At 35.0% G+C, this 16,306-nt stretch overlaps 1 protein-coding gene across 2 annotated transcripts in view; it reads right to left on the bottom strand.

Moving 5' to 3' along the window:
* The window catches only part of RNGTT (RNA guanylyltransferase and 5'-phosphatase), a 317,096-nt gene that overhangs the window by 145,759 nt on the left and 155,031 nt on the right, over positions 1-16,306 (bottom strand). The window lies entirely within an intron of this gene.

The following is a 16,306-nucleotide window of genomic DNA, read 5'->3' as shown; positions in this document are numbered from 1 at the left end:
CCACTGGTCTAGTGTATGTGCATTCATTCTTTTTTTCTCCAACAAATATCTATTGATCAACTAGTAGGTCTGTGTCAACCTCTCTGCTAGAGGCCAGAGAGATGAAGGTAATGGGGGGATTTCAGACAAATAAGCAATTACAACAGATTGTGAGCTTTATGAAATGTGCAGTTCAGAACTGTGACGGCATGTTATAGAGAATATAACATAAAATCAAAAAGATCAAGAGAAGCTTCCCAAAGGAAGTGAAATTTAAACAGAGAGTTAAAGGGAAAAAGAATGAGTATAAACAGAAACAAGAGAAAGTACAGTGAACCTCAGGAACTGAGACATTCAGAATGTATACATACAAAACACAGCACCTAATACTCATCCTCTGAGAACCTACTACGTTATACTAAAAATATCACTGTGAATGAGACAAATATGGTCTCTGCTTTCACGGTACTTATAGTCTAATTAGGGAAATACAAATTCTTAAAATAACTAAAAATCACAAAATGGTGTCAGATGACTTGGAGCCAACAAGAGTGCTATGGTAGCAGGGCAGAGTCACACCCACCTAGCCAGACCTGGCTTCCCCAAGTAAGCAACACCTAATTTGACATTCAAAGGATGAATGGGAATAATACAGGAAAGAAGAAAACAATCTGAAGCAGAAAAAAATCACTTGTATAAATATGTACTCATTATAGACTATTTCAGTTTGCAGCTTTTACAAAATGAATTGGTCTACCAATAGAAAGAGCCACTAAAGTTATCACTGAACTTCAACAACAAAAGGAAAATTAATTTTTTTCATTCTACATTGACAGAATGTGCACTTTTAAATATTTCCTTCTAAAACTCTGAATTGCTACAAGCATAAGGGATGGGAGATGTCAAAAATAAGTCCTATCTTTGTGCTGATCCCAATATGTCCCCAGATGCTAAAATTAGAGCACTTAACAAAATACATATTTAAAAATATGGATGGCTGATATGAGGAATTCTTAATCTCAGGAAACAAACTGAGGGTTGCTGGAGTGGTGGGGGATGGGAGGGATGGGGTGGCCGGGTGATAGACATTGGGGAGGGTATGTGCTATGATGACCGCTATGAATTGTGTAAGACTGTGAATCACAGACCTGTACCTCTGAAACAAATAATACATTATATGTTAAAAAAAAGAAGAAGAAGAAAAAGAAGATAACAGGAAGGGAAAAATGAAGAGGGGGAAATCGGAGGGGGAGACGAACCATGAAAGACTATGGACTCTGAGAAACAAACTGAGGGTTCTAGAGGGGAGTGGGTGGGGGATGGGTTGGCCTGGTGATGGGCATTAAAGAGGGCAACGTATTGAATGGAGCACTGGGTGTTATATGCAAACAATGAATCATGAAACACTACATCAAAAACTAATGATGTAATGTATGGTGATTAACATAACATAATAATAAAAAATTTAAAAAAATATGGATGGGCAAATTCTGAAAAGCAAAGTGCAAAATAATACGCTACCTTTCTTGAAAAGTAGGGTGGCAATAAGAATGTATTAACATATTTGTAATTGCTTATAAATGCATAAAGAAACCATGAAAAGTTAAGTTAAAAACTAGCAATAATCAATAACTGAGGGAGGGATGACGTGTGAGAGCAAGACTTTCTTCTTTGTATTTGTTTTTACTACACGTTAGACTTTCTGTATTATCTGGTCAAAAATTGAAAATATACCACTGTCAAATACAATTTTTTTTAAAAATCTACCATTAATGTTTTAACACTAAAACATGTTATCAATAAGAAAGAACTATCCTTAATTCATTGCGTTTAATATTTATCATTATATGAAAACTGATTTTATACTTTATTTACCCTACTGGAATTCATGGACTCATTCATTTTTGTGAAATCCTTATTTATACTTATTTCCCCTTGCTCTGCTACCAATATATCATCATTAGCAGTGTCTTTGGTGGTACAATAACATTATATATCTATATGCAACTGAGAATGATTACAAATCATTCATCTTTAGCTGTTTATTTTATCAACACAATCCAATGGAAATGCAATATTTTATTTATTAAGAAAACTAGAAAAATGATGTTCTTCCTCCTCATACAAAGCAAGCTAAGAATATTTCTCTATGTTCTAAAAGTTGAACAAGGAAAAAAATTTAAAATAAGGTGTATTTTCTTTCTTGGCACTTCACTATTACAATTCTTTGGAAATTATTATATTTTTCAGGAAAAAATAACACATTTGGGGAAAAGATAGAATGACACTTTTCCAGTCTGCCAGGAAACAGAGCCCTTCTTCAAATGGAAGACCTATCAAAATATGCAAGCAAATGTCATGGCAACAGAAGCTCTCACCATGGTAACATCATCCCTGCTTCAGAGGAAAACCACTCTAATTCATCATGTACTTCAAGACAAGGCATTAGACTAATTCCAATTTTCATTTTACAATCTATGCATAACATTCAATATACCTGGCAGTAGTAAAGATTTAATAAAAACATTAATATTTCACAAGAAAGCAGTATTAAAATCAAACCTGACTCAATTTACATGCAAATTGATTAATGCCAGGGATATAAAATCAAGCTGACCCACCTTACAGAAAATCAAGATAGTAATGAAGACATAAAAAAACAATGACATCACAACTGCTTAAGAGTAAATACTCTCGACTCAATATAGAAACAATTATATGTTTAATATTCACAGGATAGCTGGTAAAGAAAAGGCTTTTTTAAAAATAAAACCAAGAATATGATTTCAAGATTTTTATTATTACTTCTATTTTGTAATTCATCATATATAATTCTGTTTTATTTCAGTGATGGATTATTAATGCCACAAAAATTCTTTTTTTTTTTTTAAGATTTTATTTATTCATGAGAGAGAGAGAGAAAGGCAGAGGCAGAAGTAGGATCCCCGCTGAGCAGGAAGCCTGACATGGAACGGAACTCGATCCCAGGACCCCGGGATCATGACCTGAGCCGAAGGCAAACGTTTAACCATCTGAGCCACCCAGGTGCCCACAAAAATTCTTACTTAGAAAATAAATACAGGTCTCCAGATGACAAAAGTAAAATTGAATATGATTTTTTAAAAGGTTAGAAATTAATCAGTTATTACCACAAATAAAATTTTACTATGCTACATATATCATTAAAATCTTCTTATAAAAGCTAGTAAACAAGTATTAACTTTGTAAATTAAATTAAAAGATCTAATAGCTGTCAAGTAAAAGGTCTACTACCTATAGCATATTAAAATGCCAATGCTCATTTTAAAATATTCATTTTTAGAAGACAAACCACAAAAGATTAGCAATTCAAACTGTCAATAAAATCATAAAACTGAAAACCTTGTATAAAAGAGTCTAATAAAACCTAACTGGTTTATGGTATAGACTAACAACCAGATGATCACTTCAGTTTGATCAGAGTTTGAACCTCAAACCTTAAATATACATAGGTTTATATTAAAATAAACAGCTAATTTTTTCTTTGAAGAAAATACCCATTTTCTCAAAATATTTAAATATTTTGTCAAATACAGCTTACATCTGAAATTTTTAAAAATACTTTGTGAACAAAGTAATATAAGTAAGTCACCTTTAAATAAAAATCAGTTATTTTTGCATCAACAACAAAGCACATGGGGAAACCAAAAGGCAGCATGTGATAAAGAAGACAGTAAACTGCCTTCAAATCTAATTTTGGTCTTCAACTTGAAAGCAAGGGGAAATCACTAGAGATAAAGGAAGGAATGCAGTATGAAGAAAAGATTGGAGGGAGACAAAGTGAAGGACAAGAGGCAATGAATGGTAAGTCAGATCAGAGCTGTGGTAGAGGTTACCGAGAGAAAAAGAAATAACTTATGAGATATTTAGGTGTAAAGCAGGAAGATAGAGCAAGACTTGGACATGGATCAAAGATGACATCTAGATTTCTCATTTAAATAAGTGGAGTAGGAAATGCTGGGAAAGGAAAGGTTTTTACAGTTTGTATGTTTGCCTGTTTGGGGAGTAGAAATGGAGTTTGGCTTTAAAATGTATTGAGTCTTTGGTATTTCTGAGAAATTTAAAAAGCAGTATATGAAGGTAGGCAATTAGATAAACAAATAACGGAGCTTAAACAGAAATCAAAAGTCTGACTTAGAAGAGATAACTAAAGCCATGGCTGTAGATGAGATATTCTAGGGTGAGAGTATAGAATGAGAAAGAACAAAGGTCCAGGACATTAAGCCTTGAGAAAGTCCAAACTTCAAGGGTTAGTAGAAGATGAAGAGCTTGAATGAGATGGACAAGAAATGGTATAAGAATAGAAACAACTGGGAGCATGTGGTGTCATAGAAGCCATTAAAGAGAGTATTTTTTTTTTTTTGAGAGTATTTTAAAAAAACAGTGGACAACAATGCAGACTACCATAAATGACTGAGTGAAAAAACGGGCTGAAAAATGATCTTGATTTTGCAATGAAGAAAGATCACTGGTGACTTTTCAAAAAAGCAACTGATTCAAACAATATTTACTTAGGTAAAGCCCTTTTAAAAATACAATCTTATCTAAAACTACAATAATATGTAAAAGAAATAAATCAGAGCTGCCGTGACATAAACACAATGCTTACCTAGCAACTTATCCCTCCATGTGGTCCTGAGGTAGTTCACAGAAACCTACGATGCTGGAAATTAGTGTTTTTGAAACCACTGGACTAATCTTGGAAGTATCTTTTCAGCTCTGATTTTCTATAATTCTATAAATGCAAATTATTTTGTTTAAATTGAGGCTTTCATGATAATTAATAATTGCTCTGTGCTTTAGTAGTATCAGATACTGTTGCATTCCTTTATAATCACAAAAAAATGCTCTGTTATTTTCCCGAACATACCATTAATTAACTTTGCTTTTCCTTTTTCCTATAAAAATAATGAACTATGTGAAACACAGAACATTAAATGAAAAGGTAAGCAAACTTTCTTTTAAGCCACTGTTTGGTTTTGCCCTCATTAGAATCACCACCTTTATATAGTATCTTTATCACTATTCTTCAGTTTTTTGCCAAGATTCAATATTTTCTCTTTTTGCTTCTTTTTGGCCGGAGTAATATCTTCTACCTTTTATTCAACTCCAGTTAACCTACTATAATTAGTGTAATGGAGCAGAATTAACTTCTTGCTAAGTTTTAAGTAATTAGCACCAAACAAATGTAGGCCAAAGAGTTTTTTCACAAGTAGATGCACCAGGAATCCTCTTCATCCTTCACCATTTATTTACCTTTGGAATATTTCTGTGGTATCAGAGAATGGATTACAGGTTAAAAACCAAGCTTTGTCTACCCCAACTAGGACTACCTCTCCACTTTATGCAGATTCACTCAGACTGCTATAACGGTCACTTGATCAGTTCCTTTCTTCATTTATTTGAATTGTTGGGTCAAGGGAGCCAAGGGATGCAATACCACATTGTGAGAAGTTTGGAAGATTTTCTGATAAACATGGTGAATTAAACAGGTGCATTTATATCCACTTTGATTTGAAAGCTCACTAAAGCAGGAGTTACAGAAAAGAGGTATCAACAGAAAAGGAAACACAGGAGAGAAAACAGCAGAAAACAACATGTCAATATATTTTTGAAAGACAGAAAGGAGATGGAGAAGTTAATAGAGCACAGAGCACAGAAATCTGAATACTAAGTGCCTGCAGAGGAGGATATCAACGAAAGCAATTCATGCTGCAGCCACAGTTGCCAGAACAGATCAGATCAGATAATGTAGGGAAGAGATAACCAAGACGGTTGCCAAGGGGGAAAAAGCTGAGGCACGGTACTGAAAACAAGGAGAATGGTTGAAAATCTTTACAAGGAACATTTAAACCTCTAGGTTCCCTCCTCCACCCCAGGCAAAAGGTAGGAGATACCCTTACCCTGTGGAAAAACTGAAGGACGAAAGCTCTAGTTCAGAAGATTCAAGTGTAACAGAAGAGGAAAACTGAAACCTGGAGAGTTACTGAACAGCGGGCCCTTGCCCCATTATCTTCTCTACTCCAAGAATGCTAACAGCCAGGCAAATGCAACCAAGGAAGAGCATGGCGGCTTGGTCTCTGAAGAGGCTAAAGAATTCCAGAGAAAAGAACTAAAAGATTCTAATATTTGGATTAACTCCCAATTTAAAAATAAGGGTGAAAAATTTACACATATTTTAACATGATAAAAAAATACCATAAGGTTTATCATGTTATTACAGTATGGTACGTTGATTTGCCGTAAGTGTCCATCACTTACCCTGCCTGCACTTAATCATTAAAGCTGAGTTCATAAAAGGTTTTAGATTTCCCCAGAAGAAAAATTTAGAAATATTGCCAAATTTTACATTAAAAATTAGTTCTTGGTCTGATTAAGGTTCCTAAATTCTCATTCAGAACTTGCTTTCTATAGAAAGCCTAACAAAGGAAGGTAATTTACAAAGCATGCAAGGGCAGAATCAGAAATTACATTGGGTATTAGGCTCTACAGCTATTAGTCAGAAATACCACATCAAGCTAGGTAACTGTGGAAGGTTGAAAAATGGCCCCCAAAGATAATCAGGAAAATTTATCCAAATAGTATAATATTAATACCGTGAATAGAAAATGGTATTGCTTGGCCTACTAAGTAGTCCTAAAATTAGATATGATGAAAATGAATCAGGGATACTAAGTTATAGTAAATATACTGCCTTTAAATAGTGTAAAACCAGGCCCACCACTTAGTTGGTCAAAATAAATAGACTTTCTCTTTATAAACTGAGAGAATAAATAAAAGCTGGAATGGAACTAAATTTCTCATTGTGTAATGCAATGTCATTTAATGCTCTGTCTCTGGACCATCTAAAATCACATCTCTCACCACTGGAAGCTACATCTGTCTGTAATCAACTCTGTTCTTACCTCGTCATACAGAAAACTCAGAGCTGCTGAAAAGGAAAATGAACGTCTTTCTTTTGGATATGCAACAGCAATCAGAAAAAGGCCATTTTACTTGGTGAAGAAAAGGAACTTGATGACAATATGTGAGCACAGTGGTTTCAATCCCAAAGAATTAGGTGAAAGAAAAAACTTAAGTATTCCTTCTTTGAAAGCAATAAAGAGAAATCATAAAAGTTATGAATTATTAGAAAAATAGATCTTAAACTCTGCTTTTTTTAGCAGAATATCATGAAAACAATGTCTGATAATGTCATTCAAGTTCATCTACTTAATAGACACTTATATTTTCATTTTTTAAAAGAGGTAAAAAAGTCACAAATCTCTGTGTAGAAACCAAATATAGTCTCACCTGTGGCTTTGGTAAATCAAAAATTTGAAAATGGAATACAGAGGACCCCTCCTGTGGTGGTGGCCCAAACTAAGGACACAGTAAGTAAGAACAGAAAAATGAGACTGAAATTGCAAAATTAAAATCATAAAAAAATAAACAACACTACAAAGTGGCATATAATGAAATTTTGCATGTGAGCAAGAAAATTGCTCTCCTGAATGGATTCATGCTAAATTGGAGCCTATTCTGGATGGCAGAGTTAATATATTTTATACTCAGAATACCCTCTAGAAGATTTAACACAAACACAACAGAAATGCAAAAAAAAAAAAAAAAAACCTACCACAGAATTAAATAGAACGGGTGTACATGTGACTAAGTACCACATCCTTCTTAGAGCCAGATGCCAATCTATCAATTAACAGTGAAGTCCAACTAAAAGGCCCAATACAAACACTGTGAAAGGTACGCATCTGTGGTAAAAATTAAGACAGATAGAGTTGACAAAGTGTACTTTTAAGAAATAAAAAACTAGATAGAAAATGTTCATGAGAAATTACAATTAGAAATGAAACACATTAAGAAATAGGCTAAAATCATTAAAATTTCATGGAAAATGAAAAGAATTAACCAAAGATTAATAACTAGTACAGTATAGTGCTGTGTCATCAATTAAACTTCTATAAAAATAAGTAGTTGTGAAATACCTTTTAATAACAAAATGAGTATAGATATATGCTAACCTAAGGATCGGAAAGCCTAAATTAATAAGAAACCGACAATTTCCACTGATGAACAAACTGTGACCCTTTCAAAGCCATTCCACATACTATGTAATCTTAATTTAGCATGCAAAAGTAAAAATTCTAGGGGCGCCTGGGTGGCTCAGTCATTAGGCATCTGCCTTCAGCTCAGGTCATGATCCCAGGGTCCTGGGATCGAGCCCTGTATCGGGCTCCCTGCTCCGCGGGAAGCTCCCGGGAAGCTTGCTTCTCCCTCTCCCGCTCCCCCTGCTTGTGTTCCCTCTCTCGCTGTGTCTCTCTTTGTCAAATAAATAAATAAAATCTTTAAAAAAAAAAAAGTAAAAATTCTATTGGAATGATGGCAGGAGAAAAAATTAATAGAAATACAGTCATATAATAATGATCACTATTTCATTTATTGCAACAGTATAAATTTCCTTTTAAGAGATACATTGTTTTCAGGAAAGTAATATAAGAGTTTATTCTTTCTCTTATTAAGAATTCTTTATCCAAGCAGGAGGGGAAGAATGAAGGGCAGGAAATCGGAGAGGGAGACGAACCATGAGAGATGATAGACTCTGAAAAATAAACTGAGGGTTCTAGAGGGGAGGAGGGGTGGGGGGATGGGTTAGCCTGGTGATGGGTATTAAAGAGGGCACGTTCTGCGTGGAGCACTGAGTGTTATGCACAAACAGTGAATCATGGAACACTACATCAAAAACTAATGATGTAATGTATGGTGATTAACATAACAATAAAAAATTTAAAGAAAAAAAAGAATTCTTTATCCAATACATTCTCCCCAATACTGGCAGGAAGAAGGATTCTTAAGTGTTAATTTATATTCACATACATTGATCTTCATATGATCATTACAGAACTTCAGAGCTAAACTATTATAGCCTGTACATTTTTTAAAATTGGAGAACCAAAGAGATATTAAGTGCCTTATCTTAACCAGAGACCAATTCTAACCCCCTGGGAAGTCTCTGAGAAGAATATGCAAGTAGCAAAGCTCATATTATTGTTTCATGAAGAATAAGTGTTTGCATTTGGGATTCTGCAAGGAAACAAGTGAGAATTTAAAGAAAGTCACTGAAAAATTTCTTAAAAGAAAAAAACATCAAGCATAAATTAGATTATACATATGCATGTGCAACAAGAAAAATAAAATAGCTATAAATTTTAAAAAATGTTTGCATATATTTCTTTCTGTTGTCTGATTCCTGAGGCTAGGATTTCCAAGTACTATGTTAAAATAACATTGGTGAGAGTGGACATCCTTGTCTTGCTCCTGATCTTATAGGAAAAGCTCTCAGTTTTTCCCCATTGAGGATGCACAGCTGTGGGTTTTTCGTATATGGTCTTTGTTATGTTGAGGTATGTTCTCTCTATCCCTACTTTGTTGAGGGTTTATATCGTGCATAGATGTTGTAGTCAAACGTTTTTTCTTCATCTACCGAGAGGATCATATGATTCTTAGCCTTTTTTTTCATTAATGTGGTATATCACAGTGATTGATTTACAACTGCACCAAAAGCCATAAGATACCTAGGAATAAACCTAATCAAAGAGGTAAAAGACCTGTATATAGAACACTTATGAAAGAAACTGAAGATGACATAAAGAAATGGGAAAACATTCCATGCTCATGGATTGGAAGAAAAAACATTATTAAAATGTCTATACTACCCAAAGCAATCTATACATTTCATGCAAGCCCTATCAAAATACCACCAGCATTTTCCACAGAGCTAGAACAAATAATTCAAAAATTTGAAAATTTGTATGGAACCACAAAAGACCCCAAATAGCCAACATAATCTTGAAAAAGAAAAGCAAACCTGGAGGTATCACAATTCTGGACAAGTTATATTACAAAGCTGTAGTGATCTAGATAGTACAGTACTGGCACAAAAAACAGACACACAGATCAATGGAACAGAACAGAAAACCCAGAAATGGACCCACAACTACATGGTGAACTAATCTTTGACAAAGGAAAGAATATCCAACGGAAAAAAAGACGGTCACTTCAACAAACGGTGTTGGAAAAACTGGACAGCAACATGCAAAAGAATGAAAACTGGACCACTTTCTTACACCATATGCAAAAATAAAATCAAAAGGGATTAAAGACAGGGTTCCTGGGTGGCTCGATCAGTTGGGCGTCTGACTCTTGATTTCAGCTCAGGTCATGATCTTAGGGTTGTGAGATTTCTCTCTCTCTCTCAAAAATAAATAAATAAATAAATAAAATCTTTTTAAAAAATGGATTAAAAACATGTGAGACAGGAAACTATCAAAATCCTAGAGAAGCACACAGGCAGTAACCTCTTTGACATTGGCCACACCAACTTCTTATAGATATGTCTCCTGAGGCAAGGGAAACAAAAGCAAAAATAAACTATTGAGATTTCAACAAGATAAAAAACTTCTGCACAGCAAAGGAAATGATCAACAAAACTAAAGGCAACCTTCAGAATGGAAGAAGATATTTGCAAATGACATATCTGATAAATGGTTAGTGTCTAAAATCTATAAAGAATTTATCAAACTCAATACCCAAAAAACAAATAGTCTAGTTAAAAAATGAGCAGAAGACATGAATAGACACTTTTCCAAAGAAGGCATACAGTTGGCTAACGGACACATGAAAAGATGCTCAGCATCACTACTTATTAGGGGAATACAAATCAAAACTACAATGAGATATCACCTCACATCTGTCAGAATGGCTAAAATTAACAACACAGGAAACAACAGGTGTTGGTGAGGATGCAGAGAAAGGGCAACCCCCCTACACTACTGCTGGGAATGTAAACTGGTGCAGCCATTCTGGAAAACAGTATGGAGGTTCCTCAAAAAGTTGAAAATAGAACTACCCTCAGATCCAGCAACGGCACTACTAGTTATTTACCCAAAGGATACAACAATACTGATTCGAAGGGATACATGCACCCCGATGTTTATAGCAGCATTATCAACAATAGCCAAATTATGGAAACAGCGAAAGTGTCCACTGACTGATGAATGGCTAAAGAAGATGTGGTGTATATATTTACTATGGAATTTTGCTCAGCTGTAAAAAAAAGAATGAAATCTTGTCATTTGCAATGACCTGGATAGAACTAGAAAGTAGTACGCTAAGCAAAATAAGTCACAGAAAGACAAATACCGTATGATTCCACTCATGTGGAATTTAAGAAACTAAACAAATGAACGGTAGGGGGGAAAGAGAGAGACAGAGAGAAAGGGGATACCAGAAAACAGACTCTTAACTATAGAGAACAAACTGAGGGTTACGGGAAGGGAGGTGGGCAGGGGATGGGGTAAATAGATGATGGGGATTAAGGAGGGCACTTGTGATGAGCACTGGCTGTTGTATGTACTAAATTCTACACCTGAAACTAATTTTACGCCGTACGTTAACTAACTACAATTTAAATAAAAACTTGAAGAAAAAAAAATGTTTGCCTATACTGGTAAAATATAAAACAGGTCAAATCTGAAAGACTAGGGGGAAAACCTAATGATATATTTTCATTTCTTTGATGAACATTTTCTAAGACATATTGGGCCAAACACTATCTTAGACACTGGACATATAAAGGTAAATAAGAAAGGAAAGTACTAACCTTGGAGAAACCCACAGTATTTGTAAGACAAAAACATAATCAATATTTACCTTGTGAGGTGGTAGCTACTTTACCTACTGTAAGAAACAATAAGGTTATCTTGGAGATCTTTTTTGCTTTGAGAATAATCATTTAAGTGATCTGTCTTAGTTATAAAAAATATTTAGCAATTAAGTAACAAGTGTTCAAGAGAAAAGAGGGGGGAAAAAAACTTTTTTTTTTTTGCCTTCACAAAAGCAAACCACTCCCCATAAGTCCTATGAAATGAAGAGCAGGGGAAAGACTGCATATGCACAGGAACCCAAGATCTCATCAAGGCCCTAATTGCTGCTTCTTTTCAGTCACAATATTACATCTCTCTTGGTCTGGTGGCCTCAGAATGAGATCAGTTTGCCTCAAAGAATCTGAGAAACTCCATGTCAGGGAAGGTGCAGATTCGTGACCAGGACCTAGACTGTCATGAGAAAGATTTGCTTGTAGACAAAGGTGTATATAAGGTTAGAAGTTGCTTTGACCAAGCCAATTTAACAGTAATGACAGAGGAATAGTTTTGTGATGTGCATGTGTATGTGTGTGTGGCCCGAAGGACTAAAAGAGATTAAGTGCTCATGCCTAAGGTGACACAGAAGAAATCCAGAAACTACTTTTCCATCTCCTCTATACCCTCGGAGACTACCATCAGACTGACAGGAGTAACTTAGAAATACCTACCTGCAACAACATCAATATAGAAATGATGGCAGCAAATGCACAGAGGAATACAGTCAATCTATGAACTCATCAGAATTTCACCTTTCTAGAACCTGGTGGCTAGAATCAGGATGCCTAAAATGGAGTAAGTTTAAAATCTCAGGGCACCATTATTTCCTAGGAAGTAAACAGGGATCCTTGCAGTATTACACTGCACCGTGTTTCATTTCTTCAGAGGAGAGAAGGGGCCACTGAATAATAAAGCAATATCATCTTTATTTTGTTCCACAAGCTGGGAACTTCCAGGATAAGGACGCTGAAGAGGAGCCCCAGGAGAGAAAGCTACGCAGCAGCACTGGAGAGTGAAAGACTCAGAGGGAACGCCTTCAGATAAAATCCAAACTGGATATATTACTTGATAAATTTGACTGTACTGAAAAAAAATTTTAACAGTTCTTTTAAAGAGTTTAAGAGAAGAAGTAGTGATAATCATAACAAATGAAAATATAAGGCAATTCCTAACTTCAGGTAAAAAAGTTTTCTATGAAAATATAATATTATACAACTTGACTCAAATGTGAACAATATTTATGTTACCACAGAAATACAAATACTGAATATTCATTTGACTAAAAATGTGGTATAATTATAATGGGATGACAGAAGGAGAAGGGGTGATTGTCGGAGGAGTGAAAGAGCTCAATCCTGTTCTTCAACAGCAGAGAGTAGGCAGATCATGTATAAAACAGCAAACCAAGAAGAGCAGCATAAACAGATTTTGTAGAAATAGGGAGAGAAAAGAGAAAAAACACACAGCTAAAACAACAGAAAATAATTACCTCCTAGGAGTGGCACTTTGAATGTGGGGGAAAAGCAGAAGAGACTGTTCTATTTTTCAGTAGAAGACATGATATTTTGACTTTTAAAATGATGGGCATGTATTATTATGCATTACTTGGAGCTTACAATATTTTTTCCATAATATTACTTTATTTTGAATATATATAAAAAGAGGAAAAAACTGTAAGAAATAAGGTAGCATAAATCCACAAAAAACTATTACACTCAGATCCAAAGTTATATTAAAAATTACATATATCATGATTAAGTAGCATTTATGTCAGAATGAAGGCTAGGTCAACATGAGAAAATCACTGTAATTTACTACATGAATGTCATAAAAAGAGAAATGACATGGTAATCTCCATCAATAGATACAGAGAAAGCATCTGTTAACTCCCAAAACCTACTTACGATTGGGGGAAAAAAAAAAAAAAAAACCTTTGTATGAATAGAAACAAAACTTTCTTAGCATGATAAAAGCTCTCTAAGAGAAATCTGCCAAAAACATACTTAATGGAGAAAAATTAGCCACATTCCCTTTGAAATTAAGAATAAGGTAAGAGGGGCAGCTGGGTTGCTCAGTCGTTAAGCAACTGCCTTCAGCTCAGGTCATGGTCCCAGGGTCCTGGGATCGAGCTCTGCATCGGGCTCCCTGCTTCACGGGAAGCCTGCTTCTCCCTCTCCCACTCCCCCTGCTTCTGTTCCCTCTCTCGCTGTCTTGCTCTCTCTGTCAAATAAATAAATAAAATCTTTAAAGAAAAAAAAAAGAATGAGGTAAGAATGTCTCCCTCTCCTCCACCCAATAAAGTCAATATTTAAGCCAGTGCTAGAGGTCCTGGCCAATATGTAAAATTAGACAATTATTAGAACTAAAAGTGTTCAGCAAGATTCTTGACTCAACAAATCAATCAACAATGTGGCAGTACATTAGAAGTACCAAATAAAGACACCATTTACTGTAAAAATGGAAAATAATAAATATCTAAAAATTAGACAATTAAAAACTTACACTCAATTAGAGAACAGAAAAAGACCTGAAGAGAGCTAAACCTTATTCACTGAGATGATTTAACGTGGTAAAAACATCAATTTTCTCCAAAGTAAATTCAAAGCAATTCCAATTGAACTCCTAACAAGAATTTTTTGGTAACTTGACAAACTATTTCTGAAATTTCTATGTTAAACCAAATGTCCACACATATTTAAGAAAAGAACAGAGAGACCTGCCTTACTAGATATCAGTTACAAAACCACTGTAATAACAAGTGTGGTTATTTGAATCAAAACAGACTAATACATCAGCTGACTTTCCTAGACTCATGTGTCAGGCCATTTCTCTTACAGATACCAAAACCTCATATACACATGGACATGAACCATGAGTTTAACAAATTTATTGCAATTACTGTTATTCTTAGACTTGATTTCGCTCTAGGGAGATCAGGCCTAGAAAATACTGGAACTCAAAGATCTAACTTCTACCTTCCAGAGATATTTCTACAATTTCTGTCCCCAGCCTCTAACTCTCCTCCATCACCTCTTCCCTTGACCACAGAAGAGCTTCTCTCTACCTGTTTGGCAAAGGGGACTGGAAGGAAGACAGAAGCCAGTCACATATCACATTATATCTAAACTTGCATATTAAAGTTCTACTATATATGTAAAAACATATATAATATAGTATTTAATGCACAGTCTTCAAAAATATTAGTTTCCTTCCCTTTAATGTCTCTCTATACAACTTCACAGCTAGCCCATATCCTAATTTCTAAGGATAGAGTTACTGAAGGAAAAAATGCAGCATATGAGGCAAACTACAGCACATGATGAGGTGTAGTACATGAAATACAACTCTTTCCTATAGAGCAGTTTTCATACATGAACATGCATTTAAGTCATGTGGAGAGCTTGTTAAGGCACAAGTTGCTGGACTCCATTCCCAGGGTTTCTGATCAGTAGAACTAGGGTGAGCTGCTTTTTTTTTTCCTTAAAGATTTTATTTATTTATTTATTTGAGAGAGAGAGCGCACAGAGCAAGAGAGAGAAAGCACAAGCAGGCAGAGGGGCAGAGGGAGAAGGAGACGCCCCACTGAGCAGAGAGCCCAACGTGGGGCTCAATTCCAAGACACTGGGATCATGACCTGAGCTGAATGGGGGCACTTAACTGACTGAGCCACCCAGGAGCCCCGGGTGAGCTGCTTTTCTAATAACTTTTTGGGTGGTGGTAATGTTCCTTGTCCACAGGCCACATTTTGAGAAACAGTGCTCTATTAGAGCACAGGTTGTCAAATGAGGGCAATTTTGCTCTCCAGGGGAAAGTAGTTAGTGAATGTATATATTTTTGGTTGTCACAAACCTGGAGAGATGGGATTGGGGGAAGAGACAATACCGGTACCTAGTAAGTACAGACCAAGGATGCTGCTAAACACCCTATAACACACAGGACAGCTCCCTACAACAAAGAATTGTCTGGCAAAAAATGTCATTGGTGCTAATGTTGAGAAACCATGCTATCAGAGTAAAATGTAACTTACTCCAAATATATGATTTGACCATTCAGTTAGTGCAAGTTCTTCAGTGAGTTTCAGAAATTTGACATGCAATATTTTTCATTATTGCATTTTCTTCAAGTATTAAAAATTCTTTGAATTTCACTCATCCATAACAAATTTTAGAAATATTAATATTTAAAGGTATACTGGGCTACAGAAAGAAATAAGCATTTATGTAATGTTATTGGTAATTTCTAGTAAAGAAATATAAATTAACATTCATTTTGCAAGAATTATAAAAAACTAATTATATCAAAAGACTTTCTTGAAAAATAATGATCAATGTTTATTTCTTGAGTAAAAAGCAAACAACTGTTCGTTTTACCATTACATATATTTAGTATAAGTGAAATACCTTGTAATAAACAATTTATTTAAGGATAGGCAGTGATCGTAGCAGTAACCAATCCTAAGATAATATAACTCAAGAAAATGTACTTTATATATACATGCATGTGTAGACACATATTTATATACATACAACACACTACAAATGCGTGTGCGCGCATGTGCGCGCGCGCGCGCGCACACACACACACACACACAC

Source organism: Eumetopias jubatus, unplaced genomic scaffold (genome assembly GCF_037043125.1).
Source record: "Eumetopias jubatus isolate StellerSeaLion01/CBP00866 unplaced genomic scaffold, mEumJub1_p1.0 scaffold_6, whole genome shotgun sequence".
Taxonomy (NCBI): domain Eukaryota; kingdom Metazoa; phylum Chordata; class Mammalia; order Carnivora; family Otariidae; genus Eumetopias; species Eumetopias jubatus.
The sequence above is the reverse complement of the archived record's forward strand: the minus strand, read 5'-3'. Positions and strand labels throughout refer to the sequence as shown.